Genomic DNA, 6200 nt, shown 5'->3' on the forward strand with positions numbered 1-6200 from the left:
AGGCCTCTTCCCTCTCACTCTCCCAGAGGCCGGCTGCTTCCATCACCCACTGTCCTTCAGAAGGTGGGTAGAGGGACAGAGAAGACAGTGGAAGAAGATAGATGACTGGAGAAATGAATGAATGAATGAATGAATGCTTGAGCCTGACTTCTTCATACGGCACAGCTGGGTTCCATGACTTTAACACACCTATAAAAGCAACAGGGCAGATCATAAAACAAGAAAAAAAATCAATGTGAAAAATGGGGATACTCAATCTGGCTGGATTCCTGGGTGAGCTGCTCACCACCCACCTCGTTGGCGGGACTGGAAGAGGAACACGAGTAAGTGGCCATTTGCTCGTGTTTCTTCGGGTTCTGGCAGCCAGAGCACTTGTTTCTGTGGAGGAGCCAATAACACTGTTTTAAACTCGTTGAGCCGAAATGCACACAACACAAAATTAGCCATTTTGCAGAGAACAGTCAGTGGCACTGAGCACAATCACAATGTTGTGCAAAAACCACCTCCAGCTAGTTCCACATTTCCAGCCCTCAGAGTCAAACCCTCGGCCCATGAAGCAGTCTCCCCCACATTCTCCCCATCGCCCAGCCCTCGGCAACCCCCGGTGCGTCTCTGTGATCTGCCTGTGCTGGAGAGTTCACGTAAACGGCATCACACACCAGGCGACCTTTCATGTCTGTCATCTTCCTCTCAGCATGACTTAGAGATTCATCCACGTTGCAGCACGCATCAGGACTTCACCCCTTGTTATGGCTGAGTAATACTCCACTATATGGAGGGACGTCATTTTGTCCATCCATCCATCCCTTGATGGACATGCGGCTTCTTTCCCCCTTTCGACTGTCGTGAATGATGCTGCTAAGAGCAAGGTGTACGTGTCCTGATTTGAGCCCTTGTTTGCAATTCTGTGGAGTATATACCACCAATGATTTGTCATAAAACTTGGAACCCCCTCAGTTTTCAGGCATTATAACATGACCAAGGGCACCGAGTCAGGAACCGCAGGGCCAGGCCTGGGACCAAGTTCTCCTGATTGTGCGCCGTGCTCTCTTCCTGCAGCCGCCCCCCACGTTGATAAAGGTCCCCGAGGAAGGAAATGGAAAATGTGACCCACTCGCCTGCGTAGGTTGGGCAACACCCACCAGGCCAGGCCTCAAGCAGTGTTGTCAGGCGAGGGGCCCAACCGCCTTCCACCGCCCACCACGGCCACGTGGAATAGCCGGGATGGCCCACCTGCTGGGGCAGCTCCAGGAAATCTGGTTAGGGCCTCGGAGAGGGATCAGGGTTCAAGCCTCGCACGGTCGGAGGCAAGGCCTTTGCTTCCGTGGAGGGTTAATCCAGAGTCTGGGTGGAGCGAGGTGAGCAGGAGGAACGAGCTCCTTAGGGAGGCCCCACCCCGTTACTCAGCGCCAAGTAAACATCAGCTATTCCCACTCGGGGCTAAAGGGATGAAAAGGAAAGTTCCTTGTGGATGCCACCATCCCGAGAGGCCACCGAGAGCCTTTGAGGGTTTCTCTGCGTGGGAAGAGAAATCGGTGTCAGCTGATCAGTTCCAAACCAACGGAGCGGGTCTTTGGGGTCAACGGGGCTCCACGTCACCCAGGACGTCCCCTATGGGCAGCTTCCTGTTCTCCCTCACGGAAGCCGTGACATTCTCCGCACCTGGTCCAGTGGCTGGCGCTTCGGCGAGGCCGGAGAAGGTCTGTTGAATTGAAGTTGAAACTCAAGGCAGATGCCCTAAAAAAGTGAAAGCAGCTGCCCTCGATTCCTGTAATTCGGGATCCCTCAGAGAGAAGGGCCTCCCACCATTGGGTCCTCCCTCGTGCTCATTTCCCGAACCCCATGGCGCTCTCTCGTCAGCAGACACACAAGTGGTAGACGGCATTGTCCATCTCTTTTGTGTTAGTTTGTCTGCTTTTTAATCAAATCAGTAAAAATACACAGTGTAACTCACGACAAGGAAACAGGACACAGCGGTCCCCCGCCACCCCCTGTCCTGCCTCCCAGCCCTCCTGATCCAGCTCTGGCCCGGCGGGGCGGCCATGTCCACCTCGCAGCCTCTCCTTCTGCTGTTCACCATACATCACATGCTGACGCTGCTGTCTGTCTGCGTTTTCCGTTTAAGATTTTAGCTATTCATTTCCGACTGTGGAAGACGACGTGTAACTCTTTCACAACAACCCCAGCCGCACCCACAGCCACCCAGCAAAGTTATGTCATCGTCGTCGGTGAAATCAAATTCACTGCTCATCCATCACTACGACTCATTGATCTTTAGACCCCCCACCCCTCGCCTGTGTGGACCAAACGTGAAAACTTTCCCACTGCTCAGCTAGAAATGCTGCATAAAATGTGAAAATCCTCTTCAATGACTAGCAAAACATCCCAGGAGGAAAGGAAACACCATCTCCAGAAAGAGAAGAGAGACGTGAAGAGCGGCCTGGTGAACGTGGCTGCTCAGGGACCGTGAGACTGTGCCAGTCTCCATCCCCGGGGAGCTGGGGTTGACGTTCCAGAGACAGGAGAGAAGGCTGGGGGCCCACGGGAGGCAGCTGTTCTACGTGGGACCCTTGAAGGGCCCCTCCTGAGGGCAGAAATCCACCCACCAGCAAAGGGAGAGGATCTAAAAGCAAATCCATCTCAGCTCGCGTCGTGGGCGGGAAACAGTCTCTCTGGGAACTTGTGATGATGGGCCTGTCCTCTGCAGGTTTGGGACTCAGATGTGTTCCATCCGCATGGTCCGGGACCCACAGAGACCTGAAAATGCATAAAAGTGATCACAGGCTATACAATACAAACCAGAAGTCCTACAAATACCAAATCTCTCAGGAAAGACGCAGCCTCAGCCCAGGCCCAGGTGGTTCCCACAGGGAGAGCTCTGCTGAAATGAGCTCACAATCCAAAATGATGAACCACGAGCAGCCATCCACCAGCAGACCCAAGAAACGGGGAAATGAGGTCCCTAAGAACCTCAGGGAAGAGGAGTGTCAGAGAGCAGCTTTAAATAGGTATGTTTAAAACGATTATAGACGTAAAACAAGGAACTGAACACAGACACTACTGAGAAAATAAGGCAGATTTAGAAGAAATGAAGTAGAACTTTTAGGAATGAAAAATACAGTGAGTGAAATAAATTTCTCAGCGGGTAAGTTAACCACGGACTAGACGCAGTCTCATCACCAAGTCGGCTCCACTCAGTGACGAGAAGACACGGCTCCTATTTAGAGGTGAATTATGCAGAATTTAGCAGACAGAGATAAAAAGATGGAAATACGAACAGAAAGTTGGGAATTGAAGGAGAAAATTCAAAGGAGATGTAGATTGAAAAATCGCTTTCCTCGGCACGTCGACGGCATTGTTCTCTTGTCTTCTGGCTTCTCCTTTGTTGTCCGGAAGTCTGATGCCAGATGACTTAGAATCCCCCTGACCCCTGAAGCTTTTGGGATCATCTCTCCATCCCCGTTCTGACACTCCAGGGTGCTGCTCTGACGGCTGTCCCCTCTGTCATTGCTCTCAGCACACAGTGGCCTTCTCTGAGATTCGTGTCTTATTTGGGGATGTTTTTTTCTTTCTCTGTTTCTGGAACTCCTATCATTGGGATGCTGGGTCTCCTGGAACGATTCTGACCTTCTTTCCTTCTTTTAACAGTTTTATTTCTCTCATCACGTTTATAATTTTTTCAATTTCTGTTCTGGTTTCCACTTACGTGAAATCTTCTGTTTTCGCTCTGAGATGCTTGTAGATTTTTTTTGTTTTCTCCTGATCCATCCTTTGCCTTCTGATTCTTCTCTCTGCTCGTTGGGCTGGTTGGGAGTAGCATCTTCGGCTTTCTGGTGAGGGGCATTCTTTGTGTCCAGAGGGATCACTGTTTATTTTCCAGACATGAGTTCGTAACAGATGTCTGGAAACCCCGTGTGCACGGGTGGGGCATATCAATGAGAGTGTGTCTCTGTAGGATGATGGGGGCAGGGACCTTGGAGTGTCAGGCTGCAGATCTTTTCCTGCTTGGAGCTGCTGGATGCTGAGGGAAGGGAGAGGCTGGAGGGGTGGGGCGGTGAGGCACTTCTCACCTTCAAGTACACGGATTAGATCTAATTTCCTCCCACTGAGTTCCTTCCCCAAGCCAACTCCACACGCACCAGGAGTCATCGGGTCCAGGCACATCTGGTTCAACCTTGTCCCATCTGATGGAGTGGGGGCAGGGAGGGACCCCTGGCTGTGCGGGGCGAGAGGAGGTCTGCGTCTCCCCGTTACTGGTAAAGAAGAACAACCTTCTTGCGTCCGTCCCACCCTTCTCCTCGGCCTTCACAGTCGGGTGCAATCACCTCTGCAGGCTGACATTATTATTGTTAGATTCAACAGATTTGGTTGACTTTGTTCCTGGAGGCACAAGGAGAGGTCGGGAGGCGAGGGAGAATCCTGCTCTCCCCAGGAGTGGCTGGCCTTCTTGAATCAGCGAGACTTTGCCTGTGGGCAAGCCTCTCTCCCCACAACCACCCGGGAAAGAGAAAGAAAGAGGACGCCCCGTGGCCACAGCCCACAGAGGAGGCCGCTTTCTCCCTGAGCAAGGGCCACCTCCCCACCAAGCCCACTCACAGGGCTCGCCAGGTGCCACCTCACCTCAGTCTCGTTTTTCCGGTGGCACAGCTGGTCCAGGCAGTGACGCGGGAGGAAGGAAGACACCCACAGGGACACCTCATTCTTCTTGGTTGCCACAGAGGGACCAAGGCTTAAGGAGACCTCCAGGCTCCATTCCAGGGGCAGCATCTGACCCAGACGTTGTCATATAAAAAGCGGGGCTCCTCCCCCCGTGCCCTGGATCCCCACTCTCTGGGGCAGCTCTTACTTGGGGGAGCACCTTCTGAAGATCTTCACACAACCCTGTATTTATTCTTGTAACTGCACACGATCCTACATGTGAAATGCTAAGGCAGGGACATCGCCTGCCCTGGAGCCTGCTTGCTTATGTCCCACTGCACTTTTTCTCTTCCTAATCCAGCATCTGAACACTTTTTTTTTTTTTTTATTTGAACTTACTTCTTTTAGTGCAAACATTTTCACTATAGATCTTAGCACTTTCCACCAGCCAGGGAGACTCTGTTTACTCTTCGTTACTCTCTGTTAACCTCTTCATCATCAGGGCCCACGGCAGTTACCTGGGAGGCTCTGGAATGTTCTTTCCCTCCCGTGGAGAGCAGAGGTGGTCAGCCCGAGCAAGGGGGTTGTTCCTACAAGCCTTTCCCCATTATTCGGTGGCTTCATTCCTTCAATTAGGTGGGCTCTCTCTTAGGTCCCACTCGGCTTAGGGACGCTGGGGCGCCCCCACTCTCCTCCGCTGGGATCCTGGCTCTGTGCCTCCCCTTCCAGGCAGAGCTCAGTGGCTGGAGGTGGCTGTCCTCCTCACTCCAGATGTGGTTTGGGGCTTCACTGAGCTCTGGGACCAGGGGTTCTTCCTCCACCTCTGACACAGCTAGCGGGTAGCCCCTCGACTCTCTCTGACCCACCTGCTGTGGCTTTGAAGTCACTGGGTACCGTCTCCATTGCTGGGCTGACAGGTGGTCCTTCCAGAACACCCGCCGCCCTTCTCCCATGGTCCCGAGGGGGGCCGCCGCGGATCAGGGAGCCCCATCTGTATTCCTGAGAAATGCACACACACACACATTCCACGCACCGCTCCAGGTCGTTTGCAGGTTGTCCCAGCTGCTCTGTGGCTCTCCACAGAGGGTCCCCCACGTGAGAACACCTGTGGCTGCAGCTACCCAGGAACGAGTCCACCTTTTCCAGTAAGAGCACCCCTGATTTTCCCTTAGGAAACTACCACCCCCACTTTCAGGGATGAGATCCTCCAGCCTGATCCAGCCTGGTCAACCAGAACATTCTCTTTCCCTGGCTGCCACGATCGCTTTTAGGAACAGATATGGCCAGACAGAGGGGCCACCATATTGCATCAATTCTGAGATGCCATGAATTAGAAAATGTACCACTATCTAAAGCACTTCCAAAAGAGAAAAATGCTGCCAATTTCAATCATAAGATGCCAGCAACTTTCTCAAGTTAAAATTTGGGGATGGGGGGGGAGTCTAAGCATCTATGAATTATGTTTAATTTGGGAGTTAGGAAGCGGGAATTATTGTGAGAAAGAAGCTCTCTTTCTGCTGGAATCCTCGAGCAGAGGCTATTTAAGCTTGGAGATGTCGGGG

The sequence above is a fragment of the Equus quagga genome, chromosome 21 (genome assembly GCF_021613505.1).
Source record: "Equus quagga isolate Etosha38 chromosome 21, UCLA_HA_Equagga_1.0, whole genome shotgun sequence".
In the NCBI taxonomy this organism is placed as follows: domain Eukaryota; kingdom Metazoa; phylum Chordata; class Mammalia; order Perissodactyla; family Equidae; genus Equus; species Equus quagga.